At 31.4% G+C, this 18392-nt stretch overlaps 1 protein-coding gene across 3 annotated transcripts in view; it reads left to right on the forward strand.

Moving 5' to 3' along the window:
• Nucleotides 1–18392, forward strand: part of LOC147066743 (hemicentin-1-like) — a 129725-nt gene that overhangs the window by 34100 nt on the left and 77233 nt on the right. The window lies entirely within an intron of this gene.

An 18392-nucleotide genomic window follows, 5' to 3' on the forward strand; every position in this document is an offset into this window, starting at 1 on the left:
GCGAAAAGTTTAACACAATTAATGTTGCCACAAGTTTGCAGTTTGCAAATGCATAGTTTATAAAACGGCCGCTAGTTATGAACTACAAAAAAAACAGTCCTATAAAAGGTTGTTTGCAAACCTGTCTGAAAATATAGAGACTAATTTTATAATACCTCACTTATATTCCTACTATTGTGAAGCGCGCTGGCTATCTCGTGAAAAAATGAAATAAAAGGGTCAAATCATAATAACAAACATGAAATTTGAGGCAAATTTGTTTAGGAACGATAATGTTGTTGTTAAACTTGTCTATTTTTTTGAAATTTTAAAAAAACTGAGTGAATAAATCAATACAAGGACCACTAATGCATTCAAAAAGACAAAGTTAAGGCATCATAAAAAATAGAGCTTTCGAAATCAAAATTACAAAATAAATAAGTTCGCCATGTCTCCACTTTTAAATGATTTCTATGCCAGATATATTGAGGCAAACAAAAATCTATTTCCTGAGTTCTTGGTTAGTAAGCTAATGCACTTTTCACATTATTTTATTAATAGTAAAAAAAGTTTTCTTTCTTTCAGGTATATTAAATATTTTAAATATGTAGTTGAAAGATCCTTGCCTGGGGGCCCGCTTCAAGATGTGGGGCCCATGATAGAAGCCATTTGCCAGTGAACGATGATGACTTTGGATTTACTACTATTGAAATTGATTGTGCAAAGAAATCAAGCACATTCGTCGCATGAAAAACAAATTAATTTAAAAATGAATAGATATAATATAAGTAGTAAAAACTTGTTTATTTGTATTTTTTTCATTTTTGTATTAGTAGATACATTGTTGCCTTTTTTAAAAGGTGTCTGTATTATTTAATGAAATAAAGGAGGCGCCAAGATTAGATTTTTTTTAAAGGGAGGCGTAGTAACATAAAGTTTTGAAAACCACTGCTCTATTCAATAAATAGATGGAATGTAAGTAAATAATTTCCATTAAACCAATATAGGTACTTACGGCCGACCGATTAGATTTCAGATACATTTTTTTTATATATGGTATTTATAGTTGACAACTTACTGAATGCTTTAACTTACGGCAGTAGAAAATGGAGCTTTAGTAAATATAAAAGCTTAATATTGTCCCTTCAATTTTATTACATTTTTCGACTCTAAATTTAAAGCTCCATAATAAAAATATATTATTGCATACGAATTTTCTTAGATTTAAAACGTTGCATGCTCGCTCGGATTATTTCGGCGAACGAAATTAGATTTGCACCAGAACGAGAGGGGATTATTGGGCCCGGGGCATTATAGAGAGGGACAGGGTATGGAAATCTTACATATACGTGATTCTGATATCCGTGGCGCGCGTTCGATCAAGTATATAGATAATATTATACAGTCCATGCATTGCATATAAGTAAATATTTACTTGTTCAGCTTTCAGTGTAAACTTTAAGCTGTAATGAAAAACTAAGAAAAATTCAAACAAGATTTCATTCAATCGGGACGTTATACTTTTCTTTCTTATCTAGTTAAATTTCACTAGTCGTAATTTATTATTTTTCATCCCTCCTTGTACATAGTAAACCACTTTTAAATAAAATTCATATATTATGCATTGACTTTTTCGTAATTATGTGTTTAATGTTTTAGTATACCTAATAGCTAATTGTTTATTATTATATAGGTGCCATAATTAAAATCCTCGCATATTTTTTTTATTTTATGTATTTTCACCCACTCTAACTAATCGTTTTCAGAATAAAATAAATAATATTAAAAACATTTTCTTTGTTAAGAAAATATGAACTTTAAGGGAGTGCGGTTAGTGTCAATAAGACTATTTTTGTTTCAATATATTATAATAATTATAAAAGTAACATCTGTGATTTAGAAAAAATATATTTTTAATCAGGTTTTTGACTATTTCAATGATTCCTAAGTACAAAATAATATAGATATTACATGTAAAATTTATATTACAACTCAAAAACTACTAACCAATATTTATACATTATTGCTACCTACATTAGTGGACAAAATTTGTATAAAAACACACACAAAAATAAATCATCACGAGTGGTTATGAATAGTGAGGTAAGGTGCGGGTAGAAGGTGTACGCCTAGATTCAACCGTGATCTATATCATTGATTTGAAGAAATTTAAATCGAATCAGTATATTATTATCTATCAACTGTTTTTGATGTTGTCGCGGTTTCTCGCTAGTTAGAAATAAAATTAATTAATAAATATAATAAAATTATTTAATAAATATTATAAAATTTATTATATTTAATCTTAGTCATTGTATTCAAAATATAATTAAATGCTAAGCATTTAAGTAAATATTTCGCACATAATATTATACCTACCCGATACGTAGGTACGTTGGTGCATTTATAATAGGTATATTTAAAACATTGTTTTCTGGATGATTTCATCAGCTGTCTTTGAGGTAAAAGGCAGCAGCTAATGAAACTATCTGATGCATTGTTAAATCTTTCTTTTACATCAAACAAAAATGGCATACAAAGAGACCACACGACACAGTGGACAATGAATATTGATGTGATCCTATAAAGCGAACATCCCTTTTTGAGTTACCACGTTATACTTTTATCTATAGATCGACACATAAGTACATCGCCATTATATGTAGGTACATACATCAATGTAAATTCCAGGATCGAAGTAAGAATTTATCTATAATTTTAAGATTTGTTTTTAATAAAACTATTACGGAGATATCGGATAAGTCTGTAGTTAAAATAATTGTATTGATTGGTTGAATTATGTCACTTGGCAACGGAAAATAAATAATATAAAAGTCTGAATAGAGCTTATAAAAACCTATATCATATATAATTGCCAATTCTTGGTGGAAAGATGTTATATTTAATTAAATTCAAGCACAGCGCCTATTTAACATTTACTACGTATACCTAATTAAATAACGTTCATTCCGATTTCGTCCTTTTCAATAAAACATTGTCAATTTATACATTCTTTTTAACTATTATTTTTTTAAACTACTTAACTGTTTATTAAAAGTATTGATTGAAAACAATAATACTATATTCTTAGTTAATTTCCTTGTTAAAAGATAATATTAGTTTTACCCAGCTTCATAAAATACATTCGTAGAAATAGTAAGTAGGTATCTAGATTTTTAGGTTATATAAAATAAGTAGGTTGGTATATTTAGATCTTTATTAGCATACTATTCTTAAATACAAACATAAAAACAGTTAATGTTTTTTATCTTTAAATAGTTCGTATAAATTTTGTGTCTTTTTTGATTATTTTACACGTACAGATTAATCATTAAATTACGTCATATAAGTACTCGTATTATATGATGTATTTTACCACGTTTTTATTAGGTCGTATTCTTGTTTGTCCGGTACAGAGTTTTTCTTGGGTGTCCACTATACATTTTTTCTTGTTTGTCCAAGATTTGTATAGGACGATTGAAGATTTTAACTAACTTCCCGACTAGCTAGACATTTGAAACTTTTAGAATATATCAGAACACGACGACAATGCATTCTTTTAATAGAGTTAGCATTCATTTAGCCATTTTTAAGCAGAATTGAATTCATTTCCAGTTAATTCTGTTTTGTATGGAAAGTTATTATTGTTGGTTGCTAAAGGGTCCTAGCAACTAAATTATTAATATATACGTGCGTTACTATGGAAATCAATATGAAATGACAAAATGACATTTCAGTATTCTATATTTATTCAGTATTTTTATCAAGTACAATAAACAGTTTTCATTAATACATAGAATTGTCAAGTTTATATGATTCATCAGAAAATTTAAAAACGTGGTATATAAAAAGTTATTTTTATCTTGTAATTATTTATATTTTAATTAAATACAGAAACATTCCATTACATTAAAGTTTTTTTTTTTAATAGTATGACTGTAGCGTTTTAAGTGAAGAAAAATCGAACAACCATAGACTTATAAACATATTAATCTTTAAACCAATAAATTATAACTAAAACTCATTATCAAAATATTAATTATTTTTTAACAACCACGTTATTGGCTATTTTTTCTGATTTATAAAATTATCATCATCACGTTGATAAAATATAATTGTGTTCTCTTGTAAAAATCGATACAATCGTAAAGAATTTAGAGCAATCAGTTTTACGAGAGGTTTAAAATTTTATTTAACGCTGCCAATAGCCATTATGATAAGCAGGAATAAAATTCAATACGAGGGCGGCTCGAAACGTTCGTAAATGTTTCCCCACACCCCTCAACCCTGGTTGAAAAATTCTGCATTCTTTCACAGATAAAATCTTTCAACCGAACATCAGCTAGTAAATACTTAAAATATTTAAGAATTCGGTTTATGGCTGAAAGCATAATATTAGTAAGTATTTAAAATACTGTCCAAAGAAAAAATACTGATATAATATTTTATACTAGCGATGATTATTATTTGATTTATTTAAAAGTTCTCTGGAAATTCAATAGGTATCATTATTAAAAGCTGCTTTAAGCAATTTTAATCATAGTTTTCAAAGGTGCCTAAGTAAAAAAAATAAACTGGGCAACTTAATCCCTTGGTTCGATCCCTGACGCCGTGCGTCTCTGAAGCAATCAGTCTGAAAAGAGCAGCGTCGTTAGCCTTTGAACTTCTCTTTCTTTTGGACTCCTTCCATCAAATTGCTGCGACAAAAAGTCTTCGTCTACTTTTTCTTCCACAGAAATGGATCTAACAGCTAATGACGTCTGACCGATTTATTGTGTGATTACCAATTTTATTGGAGAATGCAACGGAATCGGATGGTGTGGAAATTGATCTATAACTACTACTTACATATATAAAAATCTATAATTTTTTTTAAATTAAAACTACATTTTTTACATTAGTTGTGTGTAGGTTGCAATTCAATCAAAGATTAATTTATTATAGTGTGTATAGGTCGCATAATATTATAATTAGGTATGGATAATAATTTTATTATAAGATAAATGCAGAAATCTGCTACATTTTCAGTAACTACCTATTGAATAAAATAATTCGATATGCTTAAAGAGATATTAATTCTAACTCTTTTATATATAAAATATAATAATATATATATAAAATATTTTATAATAATAAATAATTATAATAATAAATAAATATATATAAAATATTTTGAAGGTACAGTTCATTGGCAATCGCAGGTTTAAATCTATGAAGTTTTAATTTCACATTTTAAAACATTTCGTTTTGCTGATGTGAAGTCAGGGCTCGAATCAGAGCGCACCGGAGCGCCATTCCGGTTCATGAAATCCACAAAATTATCGCTCCGTCTCGTGGAAAAATTAATTCGACCATCCTAGATAAGCCATATAACAAAAAATCTAACACACTTATTTTTAAAAAATATACAAAAAATTAGATAACTAAGTAAGTATGTTAATATTTTTGGCAAATTATTAAGCGCTCCAGTTTGTAAAATTTTCAATTTCGAGCGCTATGTGAAGAACTGTATGCAAATGAAAACTGTGACTTATATTAAACTTGAATGTTAATATTGATCGACAAGACATTTTAGTGAAATGTGATTTTTCATAAGTAAAATCCGTAAGCACTAAAATGTTCACATATCAATCAGAAAATCGAAATTAAGTAAAACGTCAAATTGACGGGCACTTAAGTCTTCTCTTAACAGATTAGTTTGCTGAAAATTTAGAAATAATAATATTCGACAATTTGTTAGCACTCTTGGTTTTTTTTAATGATGACATTATTGTATATAGATGGGGACATATTTCTGGGAACATTGTTTTATCATGTCTGATTAATTATCGGTAAATTTTTCTTAATAATATTTACAAGCTATGACAATTTTAATATTTATATTATCTTTTTATTGTATTCTCACACTCACTGTTAACCGTTTCGATTGTGTGTTTAGATTACTTGTTCTCAACCTTTAGTGTCGCAACCCCCTTTTATAGTAGCCAAGTAACCTATGACCCCACCACATTAGGAAATACATTTTTAATAGAGTGAGAAAATACATTAAAAATAATTATAAAATAAAACTTCACACCTGAAAGCAACGGTGAAATAAAGTGAAGAGTCGATTTTGAGATATGTATGCCAATCGATTGCTGTAAGCTATAGGGACGTACATAATGAACCACTGAGATTTAAAAAAAATGTAATAATATGTACTCCATTTAAAAAAAAAAATATGCCGCTGTTGCGTTTATTAAAATTATCCTGTGATTTCCATGCAACAGTGAGAAAACACAGAATAGATATTATACCTCATTGTTAATGATGGTACCTATATAAAAAATTCTACCAACACGTATCATATTTATTATAAACCACATAAAAAACGAAACAAACATATAGTTTCATGTGTATGACATAAATATTAAACTTCAATTATCTCGAAACTAGAACCTATTTTTTACTTATACCACTGTTGTTTTCGGGTTTATATTTTTATAAATATCGATGTTTTTTAATATAAATCAAATCGAATTTATTTATTTTACATATAATGAACATAACAAATTAAAAATTCAAAGCGGTCACGACATGACATAAAATAAGTGTTAATAATTTTTAAAAATAAAAATACAGAGAATAAGTAATAAAATAAGAAAATAAATAAAATAATTAACAAAATAAAAGTAGATGGAAGCACACAGAGTGAACTTTAGTGAACCTTATCTTAAAAACTTATAAAAAACGTCCATCTAAATTCACTCTCACGTAAGTGGAATATATCAATATCCGAAGCGATTTCATTAAACATGGTTACTGCCCTCCCAATTGGCATTACTAATGGCAGGTTAGTTCTGCGCCGTGGGAGAACAAACAACGGATGCCCTCGATTCCTAATGTAATTATCAGAGACACAGAAGCCAACACCACCAAGAATGGCAGAGTTCACATTTACGCCGCGTATAAGTCTTAAAAAATATGTAGCTAAATATAAAACAATATTAAAACATGAATTAGTAAAAAAAAAAATTAGGTTCAGCATAAAAAACTTGATAAACTAAATTTTAATAATAATAATATGACCATAAAATATATGTTATAAGATGAGGTCCTTTGAAAAACTCACATTTTATTACATTGTTTTACAATAATAATTGTAAGTTTATCTTTAATAAACTATTTCTTTTATTCAACGAATAAGACACAAGATTTCGGAATGTAACATTCTATATACTAAATATATATAATTTGAAAACATCGCATACATATACATACTAAAAAAAATCGTTTTGTTGTCGTATTTTTACTACAAAACGATTTGGTACTGTTCGGTTATACGGAATACAGCGGAGAACGCATTTTGAAAATAGCCGATAAACTGGATTATTTGTTAGTTTGGGTTAGTTTAGGTTAGGTTAGGTTGGGTTAGGTTATTTTTTCTAGTGTGTAGGTATATGCATTAGAAGTTTTCAAATTATGTATAGGTATGTAAGTTTATCTTTGACTTAAAATTAAAAAAAAAAATCTTTTTACTGTTTTCAGATACATATTATTGAAATTGTAAAATATCAAAAAAAATCTCAAATTACAAGCTTCGTATTTTTCCGCTAGGTGCCTCCGGTAGATAAAGACATCGCCTTAATCGCGTGAATTTACATTGCTAACATAGATTTCAAAAAAGTTATCCAATACTGTTTTTCAGTTTTCACAATCCAGAGACTAAGCAATAATCTAAATTGTAAATTATCACATTTCCCAAGCTTATCATCGAAGCCATCGTCTGATTCTAATTAGCCATGCAGCTTTTGTTCTTATTCAAATTCCCTCTAACATAACACATCGAAGTAGGTAAAAATGTTATATTTTTTAACTCGAGTGGGAAGGATGAGCTGTTTGGTAGATGGTCTGTCTACCCGCAAGACAGGATTCACGGTCCGATGGATACAAGGCGTGGGATTCCACTATAAGCAAGTTCTGTCGACCGATGCCTCCTGTATACGTAATAAAATTGTATTGCAGCGAGGGTTAGACCTGCACAGGTCGCGGATGACTACTAGTTTCGGGTCGATTGCGTGCGCGCCACTGTTTATCTATTTATGCCAGCGTTTCTCTTACTTTTAGATCGCGGTACATTACAGTCTTCATGACGTCATATTAATTTAAGGATCAATTAAGTGTTATATTTTGTTGCTATTTGGCCTAGATTCGACTACTAAAGAATCGATGAAAAGTTATACTATATTGCTTTGCTCAGTGGCAATACGTAAGTATTGTTAGCATGGCCCCCACATCCTGAAGCAGGCCCTCAGGCCAGGATCTTGGGCGGGCCCCTACCTATTACTGATGTTAAAGACAGTGTGGCGCACTACATTAATGTTTTTCAAATTGTGTTTTAGGTCAAATTTAAGGAACCTTTTCAGTGTATTATTAGTATTTTTTGTATTGTTAATATATACATCTACTTTAATTATGGAAGTGTCGAGTATCGATCAAAAATTACATCGCACAATCATATAATTTAAAATATTAATGGTCATTAAGGGTAATAGCGTCGCAGGCGACTTTTTTACTATTAAAGCAAATTTACAATGTGTGTTTATCTCATTTATTTGGTCAACCCGCCACGCCAGGCCCTTAGGCTAAAACCCTGTTAGCCCTCCTTATGGGGGTCATGATTGATAGTGGGGGTCACACAATTGTTATATAAACAGTCTAAGTGAATATTTTTAAAATAATTAATATATTGCGAAAAATAGTTTTTTACGTGTGTACAGCAATTACGTGGTTGATGATGTTGGAAGAAATCACAATTAAATAATTCCCTCTGACCAAATCCGGCCCATACGATATCATACTTAAGTTGGCGTTTCCCGAGACACAAATAAAAGGTGATGTGATTAATATCTGTTGTTATCAGTGGCGAAGGGTGGAGGTAGAAGAGGTAAATTTTGTCAGTCACACGTCTTTGTTTTTATTGAACTACAAAATTTACAGATGGTGTTGATTAGTTTTTAAAAATTAATTAAGCCCTGCCTAAACCAAACCATCATTGTTTTGGTAAGCTATGGGCGATCTGACAAAATAATGCCCACTTTTCATTCATACTTATTAGTTTTCGTTGAATTAAGAATGCATATATTATTACAAATGGAGTTTGTAGGTTTTTTTAAATTAATTAAACTCTGCCCAAAGCAAACTATGATAGATTCTATCTATAAAATATGCGAAATTATGTATGATTTAATGGCATAATTTTAGATATTTTATAGATAGATGTATATTTTTTGACAATTATCTATTATGGCTATGTTTTTACAAGGTTTAATTGAATTTTAAAAAGTAACCGATACCATAATTATGTAAATTATTGTAGTCTTGGTTCAATGAAGACAAATACTTATGACTGACATAGTTTAGTGTCCACTATTTATGGCGGATCTTAACAGCCTACCTCCACCCTTCGCCACTGTTTGTTATTTATGTTCAGGAATGTCCCAGGAGCAATTACCCAAAACAATGTGCTTAAAGAATTTATTTTTTAAAACGGATTATAAGCGAACAGTACAGAAAATGAAAATGGTAAGAAAATCTGTCTAGTCAACTAAGAAATGAAATATTCTCGCTCGCCGTAATATGGACGAGGCACATTTTATGGTATGCATCAAAATTGGCATTCGTGGTAACTGAGTCAGACGGCTGGTTGGACCTACCGTACATGAATAACTTGAAAATATTTAAAGGATGTAATTATTAGCATCGTGTCATCATCAGCCTGAATCTATCCACTGCTGGATGAAGGCCTCTTCAAACTGCTTCCACTTCTCTCAGTCCTGTGCGTTGCGTTGCCACATACTTCCGCAGAACTGTATCATTTCATCGATCCAGCAGCCTCTTGGTCTACCTTGCGGACGTTTTGTACCTCTTGGATACCAGGTGGCCAAAAGTACTCCAGCCTAGCTTTACTCTGTGAACAATTTCATCAAATATACATTCATCTATAGACAATTGTTGTCCCAGATAGATGTAGTTTTTCACCTGTTCGAGCTGACTGCCATTGATGAGGATCTCTTTTTGGCCGACAAAGGAGTTGTACATGACTTTCGTCTTTGTTACATCTATTTTTAAACCAACTGTGTTGCTTACTTCAGCGAGTTCCTGCATTCGGCTTTGAAGGTCTTCTAAGTCTTGCGAGAAAATTACTATGTCATCGGCAAAGAGCAGATCCATCGTGTAATTACTGTAATTCATAGCCACAGAGATATGTAGGCTGATGATACAAATCTACATAATAGAATGGAAGAATTTGTCAGCTCGAGTCAGTTTGAGAGCTCACTTACATTTTGAATTCGATGCTTGATTTTTCATTAATGGTTTAGCCGTGGGAATAGTTCAGGCACAATTCGGAACTAGGAAGCTCTACCACATTGGGTACATTACCAGATGGAAGTATGCTACTCCAGATGCCTGCTATATATGGTTACAAGAATCATCGTTTCTTTGAACCAGCTCCTCTCTTGTTTGTCATCCAGAAAGACTTTATAGATTTTATTCGGCATACAGATATATCATAATAATGTGGAGGGTCGCTGTGTCTCACCTAAGCACGGTATACTCGTTCAGTGATATTCAAGTTATCGCTATGGTAATAATATCTCCTGTTGTTGGCAGAGTTAATAATAAATAATTGTAATTTTCATGATTATACATAATATTAGGAATTTTGGAACTGTCTAATTACTAACACAATGACTTATCATCAAAACTATAATGGCTGATATTAGGTCGAGTGTTGGTGGAACCTGGGTCTGGAGAGAACTTAACGTTTTTTTTAAAGACGTTTATTTTGAATTCGAGTATCTCACAATGAAAATAAATATTAATTTATATTATATTGATTACAGTTGCAGAATTCTAAGTGTAATATTAAAATGATGTTAGGAATCTTTTAAAAAGTAACAGAGCTGGGTAGTTTTGTTATTGGATGTATGCAGATATAGCTCCTATCGTACTGGTAGAACTTGAATTTAAATAAGACGTTAGTTATTGATCACATCTAACGTTTATGCGAATGCTAATTATTTCTTATTCGCTATGTTATACTTACTGTTAAACTGTTAAACATATTCAAGTCAAACGGAACCTTAAAAGCATGCTTCTATTGGTATTCTGTCGTCCGTTGACCGTGAAGATTAAAATCGTAAATCTTTTGCTTCGGCGTTGATATTCAGATTGTCCGAGAAAATAAATTGCCGTGGTTTAATAAGATTTATAATTAACTATTTCTTTTATTCCACGAATAATTCACAAGATTTTAAGAATGTATCATTCTAATTATTGAAAATACATATTTTTGAAAAACACTTTCTAAGAGAGTATATTATAACCAATAGAAAAAATATACTATTTTTTTTTTAAATTAAGCCACCCCAACGGGGAATCGAACCTTGTATCTCCCGGGTTTACGCCCCATCCGTCGCATTTACCAATATGCTACGGAGTGACATACTAATTGCGACAAATTTTAACTGTTGGTCAATTTTTAATACCTACTCATCAGCGCTCTTCCAAATCAAGCTACTTTGGCAATCGATTTTTGTTTCTTAAATCAAAGTAGGTAATTATTACTTCGATTACTAACCGACGTCGTGGATTTCTCCAATATTTTTTATGATAGTGTTTTATCATAATAATATGTCATAGTTTGGTATGTCATAGTTTGTTTTAGTATGTCATAATTTCTCAAATGTTTTCACTATTTTTAACACCTTTTTAAGTTAATTTTTAATTTTGGGACACCGACTCCTAGCCTACGCTTTGCAAGCACCCAAAAGCACTCCACAGCTGACAGTTACTAGATACTCTATTGTATTTATATTATTGGGTGCGACCCTTTTCTGGGCGACAGTCTACTTCTATCAAACCTTTAACTTGGACTTAATCCTTTTTTGATTTTTTTTCTAATGTTACCCACTACTTTTTTTCATACACTCGGGATTCCAATGAAAGGGTAGATTTTATACTTGGATGTCGGCTGCAGGCATCCAGGGGCTATGGATCCTCGACGAAGATAAATATTAACTTTCTATAATTATTGTGTTAGACTTATTACATCCAATTTCCATTGGATTATGTTTGAAATTCGTGGAAAAAATAGTTTCTTTCGTCCAATTAGTAGGTATAGGTATGTTTTATAACCGGAAGGAAATACTGTACTGAATTAACAATTAATTCACTTAGAAAATCAAATTAATGATTACAAAAAAAAGTTTTTGGGATACTTAATTTAATGCCTAAGCTAGCGCTACAAATCTTTCAAATACCGACTACAAAACCATTCTCCAGGATCTCTATTCTGAGCTCTTTCGCTCTTTCTGTGCCACTCTTGTCATAATCCGCCCATCTCCTCCGGGGGGGGGGGCTTCCTTAAAAAATATGAAGATCTCTAGATCCATCGTATCGTGACTGGCCCATCTGAGTCTATATTGGGGTTAAATAAAATTAATTGTTCCTTGAGTTATTTTTTTTATGAGCCATTGCTTGTTTCTCCGTTAGGCTGCCGGTTTCACATCCATACAGAACGGTTGGTTTTTGGATATACCTAATGCTTATTGTTTAATTCACCCCTTATAACTTTATATTCTTTTTCACACTGAGGCCCGATGATAGGAGTGTAGTAGTAGTAGTGAAACATCACTGTAGTTGTAGCAGTGAAACCATCACAGAAACACCTAAACTTTGATCATAATATTATGTCAGTGACGAAAAGTGTAGGTAGGCTGTTAAGATCTGATATAAATAGTGCAAAATAAACTTTGTCAGTCAAACGTATTTTTTTTTCATTAAACTAAGACTACAATAAGTAGATAGTTTTTGTTAGTTTTTAAAATTCAATTAAATCCTGCCTAACCCAAGCCATAGTAGATAGTAGTCAAAAAATATTAATTTATCCATAAAATATTTAAAAATATACCATTAAACCATACATAATTTTAGATATTGTATAGATAGAAGAATATTTCCATCGATTAATATAAGTATAGGTATTGCATAATTAATTTTAAAAAAAAACTAACCAACACCACCTGTAATATGTATTTTTAATTCAACGAAAACAAATAAATATGACTGAAAAAGTGTGCACTATTTTTGTCGAATCGCCCATAGCATACCTAAACAGTTATAGTTTGGTTTAGGCTGAATTTAATTGAATTTAAAAACTAACCAGCACCGTCTGCAAATTTTAATCTTAGCTCAATGAAAACAAATAAATATGACTGACAAAGTTTAGTGAGCACTATTTATGTCGAATCTTAACAGTCTACCTTCACCATTCGTCACTTTATGTATTGTGACAGCAACGGGAACCAAACCTGAAGTTCCGGGCATTGGACTACAAATCCCGTTGAGTATATAGTAAGAGCTTATTGAGTAGGTGTGTAATAATAACGATAACAGTAAAATCATATCTTACAAAATGTATCGATAAACTTTAACTTAAAATTTAATAACAAAGAATCGGTTAAGTACCTTTTTTTCGTTCTTAAAACCATCGCAAGGATTGCTTCCTTATGCGTATGCTATTGTGGTCTACTGTATTTAAATCACCAGTAACGTCTTTAGAAGATTCAAATGACACGGGAAGTGGAAATAAAATGCTTGAGTACACAATAAAATTATAAGGTAACTTTTCAAGGATATGGGGAAGTCAGGGTGGATGATTTCATATCAAACAAAAACGAGGGGTTAACCTAATGCGATTGACGCATGCGCGCTATCTTTTATACACTGAAAATAAAACTCAGATAATATATTAAATTTTGTTTAATATTTTCAAAACTCTAAGTTTGAACTGTAGGTATACCCACACAAAAATATATAGTTTTTATAATGAACAAACGTGACAATAGTTAGGTACCACTAAAATGATCACACTAAGTTTTACTGTTGTGGTTTTATATCATATTTTGTATTACTTATGTCATTGACAGATAAGAGAATTATGTAGACAGCCCCAATAGGGTGGAGAAGAATATAAATGACTTCCGTATATTATATGCTTAATGAAATGAAAAGCGGACACTATGGATTGAGAGAGGTGGAAAGAGTTGTTGTAGGAAACCAGTATCCACTCTGGATTATCCCGCTCCTGATGATAATGGTGATGTTATCGCTAATATGCCGTCATTTTATGTGGTATCCAGATCATTATTTACCCCTGATAATACAATTCAACGTGAACAATAATAATTGTTATATTTAAGTGAATTGTCGGCGGCGAAAGACCCTATGAATACATATATATTACGATAATTTTAATTATATTAACATCATAATATTTAGGAGTATTTTATCTTACTATTTTAAGTAAATAAAATGCGAGTTTATAAGGATACATTACAACCCCCATCCCAGCAAAACCAAACTATGATATTCAGTTTAAGCGCACACACAAGGGGGGGGAGGGTTTCGACCCCCCCAGAAACGAAAAAAATACTTATTATTTACGTGAATTGGATATTACTTATTCGTCCTCTTCCTCTACTACAACATGCAAGACTTGTGACCACTGGAAGACCAGTGGCATTTATGAATTGATGCCATCTTGGGTATCCAATGTTTGCTTTAGTGTGTAGACAACACAGACGTTAGACCCCGCGCACTTGATACCACGTGTGGATGCGATAGCCTGCAATAACGCGTAGATGAAACTCTTGGTTATACCCGCAGGTCGGTCTTTATCGCTAGACTCAAATTGTAGAGTGTCTGGGTTTGGAGAATGTATTTGAAAAAGTACGGTATTCCGCGGTTGAAGCGACAGGAAACTATAAGTACCTAGTAGGCGGGGTAATTGTTATAGTCAGTGGCACCTTTAAAATCAATAAAACAATATTATTCAAAATGGACTGCCCTAAAACGTTATTTTATTTTATAGGTCCTGTTTTAATTATATTATTATATATCTTTATTTTCATATTTGTGCATAAATGAAGTACTTTAGTAGAATTTCATTGCCTCACCAATCTCCTGACTACCAACTTTTACACTTCGATGATTATTTCCATGAACATTAATAGCGATGTAATTATAGTAGTATCCAATACAATAGTAATTAAATAAATAAATAAAAACATAACTCCAGTGCATATTCAAATAATTGTCCCTTACACCCATGAAGTCACAAGAGTGTAAAATTTACATTACGAAGGGTGACTGACAGACAAGACTAGGGAATCCAATCCCGAGCCAAAATTTTGATCCCGAGATTTCGGGATTACAATTTGACGACCCGGGATTGGCGTTTTTTTCGTGGTTAATATTTTTTTTATTTATACAAATAGCATTGATAATATCGGTCAAAAATATCTAGTATAATTTATATTATTTAAGACATTTCATGTTAATACTGTGTACGTTCAATCTTGTAAATACATGGGTTAATGGAGTAAAAAATATTGTAATATAGTAGCTAGTAAGACAGTTTTTTTTATTTATTTAAGAAAAGATAACATTCATAAAATTTGGCGTAGAAACAAGTGCCTGCCTGCACGTATGTGGCACTTGCGGTTAGACGCCGTTCGCGTGCCAGAACGTCAGTTGTCAAGCTGGTAAAATTAACGAATTTATTATTTTTCTGATGTTCTTACAATTGCGTATAACAACAAAAAATGGTTATTACCCCCTGTGACATGTGCAGGTACATACACTTCAGTGATATAATTTTGTACACATACTTATTGATTGTGATTGATAAAAAAAAATTAATCCCGAAGGTTTCGGGACTATGTTTACTAATCCCGGGTTTACTTATATCGAAAATTCTCCAGGATCCCGGGATTGGATTCCCTAGATAAGACTGATAAGCTTCTTTAGCGTAAATAAGTATTATTATAATTTTAGTACACGCAATGAATATACCTTCAACAAACCCGCATAAAACTATCTACCCATGCTTCTTTGTAAGTGATAGCACACTGTTAAGAGTCTTAAGTTGCGGTATTCGGTTTCATATCCCGCCACAACTTTGTAATAATAATAATATATTTACAGCAGTAAATTTGTTATAAGAAGCTTTCAAATCAAAAGCACCAGGTACCTATAACAAGATTACATAATTTTTATTTATATACCTATGTACGCACATTTTCAGTAATTTCTCGTACAAGTAGGGAGCTCTTATCAAGATTTTATTATCTGAATAATACATAACACCAACCTATCAACATTCTGGATACTATCACCTTGATTTAAATTTAGATTCACCAAATTATTATACATTCCAACATTATTTTAGTTTAAAATCTTATTATAGAAGGTAGGCTTAATATTCCAAATTATGTATGTTCAATGAAGAATATTACATTCTTAAGGGCACACATGCTAAGCGTAGGTCAAAATGTAGCTTTTATGGTATTTTCAGAGCATAACCCTAGATATTCCTTAAACGTTGTAGATAATCTATTTATATAATTTTGAATCGGTCCTAGCAACTAAATTATTAATATATACGTGCGTTACTATGAAAATCAAAATGACATTTCAGTATTCTATATTTGAGGTGTCTAATTCCAAAAAGCGATAAGTCCACATTTGGTCAAAATCGAGAAAAAAATACGCACGTATTCTTTGTATAATTTTACAGAATATGCATTGATCCATAAATTCCAAAACGCGACATAACCCTACGAAAAAAAATATTTTAAGTCTTGATTGATTACAAAAAGCGCCAAATCCGTGTTTCATATTATTTAAAGCTTGGTTGATTTCGCGCGTGCTTAAATCAACCAATAAGAGAACGTTTAATATTGAAAAGGGCGTCTCCCATGCTGAAGCATTTGGTAAACTCATGACAGTGTCACGGAAATATGTGCCTTATGCGGAGTAAATTAAAAAGTGAGATACAAATAGCGCTACGTCCAATTTTATTTTGCCTATATTTATTACATTTAAGAGTTTATTGACTGAAACAAATTGCCATTTGGTTCTAATTTCGACATAGAATGCAACGGAAAAACAAATAATTCAAGCTTGAAACATAAAAACGTTGTTTCCCAAAAATATTGAATTGTGGACTTGTCGCTTTTTGTAATTAGACACCTCATTTCTTTGTTTTTTATTTACTTCATAAATCAAGTACAAGTTTGACCATATTGAGTATAATAATTAAACAGAAAATTTAAAAACGTTGTAAATAAAAAGTTCTTTTTATCTTGTAATTATTTTGTTCTATTGTCAAAGATGTTTGTTATGAAAATAGTGTCTTGAAACCTTGATTTTTTTTGTATTTCACATAAGTTTTCTCTTAAAACGTTTCCAATATAAAATTTTGACCTGACGCAAAATAGCATACCCATTATGGTATGACCAGGGAACTCAGTGTTCTGTGGATATGACGTCGTTATCTTGTTGATTACACTGAATTCAAAAAGTAAAGCAAACAGGTAATAATTCCGTATGATGATAGTTCAACGTATTATCATTTCTCATTTACTGCCTTTGTAGAGTTTTATTCATTTTTTTTCTTCTTTATATTATAATGTCGTAATGAGGGATTTGCAAGTCTCCGCTTCCCATAAGGCGGCCGTGGGAAGAAACATACACAAATACAATACACGTATTCACATACACCGATATAAAATAGTAAGGTACTGAGTTTTTTTTAAATATCTTGAAGCCATTGTTTACCCGTCATATTCACACAGAAACTTATATCTTTAGTCGGCTTCGCAAGACTAGAGCTATAAATTCTTACGATTTGGACGAGTTTTTAGCAGGGATTTATATTACAATCATTGATATACTACTAGATTAGGAGTTCCCATACAAGTGTAATTTTAAAAATGTACCACAAAAGTAGATATTACCAATATCGTCTTATAATATTTCCTTGTAGGTATAATGCGTTAAGACCGTTAACATGGATTACTGAATTTCACCCGTATTGCCCTGGCTGTAAAACTAAATTTGAAGTTCTTATAATAGTGACCCTAAGGGTGTCTGCAACCCAAAGCTTGCAAGCTACCAAAAATTCATGTCTGAGCGGACAGAGCAAGTCGTCATGCGCTGACTATTAGTTAGAGTAAGATGCAAGCTAGATCGGGCTTACTCATAATTATTGCCAGGTCGTTTTGAGACAAATATTAAGTGAGTTTATATCGAGTTAAGTCCGCTGATATTAAAACAGTAAGTTTTAACACTGGCAGAGTCGCTGAAAATCGGGCGTCATTTTAAGAAGCATATGATTCATCCAGTAGTATATAAATGATTACAATATTATAATATTCCCTCAATAATTCATAAATCATCAGAGGTGCAAAAAGGGGGGAAAAAAAGCAAGGAAGTTAACTATCTTCCCGACTAGCTAGACATTGAAAACTTTTAGAATATATCAGAACACGACGGGAATGCAATCTTTAATACTTTTGGTCATC

The sequence above is a fragment of the Rhyacophila brunnea genome, unplaced genomic scaffold, assembly GCF_057557595.1.
Source record: "Rhyacophila brunnea isolate RB1 unplaced genomic scaffold, BYU_Rbru_1.0 scaffold_4, whole genome shotgun sequence".
In the NCBI taxonomy this organism is placed as follows: Eukaryota; Metazoa; Arthropoda; class Insecta; order Trichoptera; family Rhyacophilidae; genus Rhyacophila; species Rhyacophila brunnea.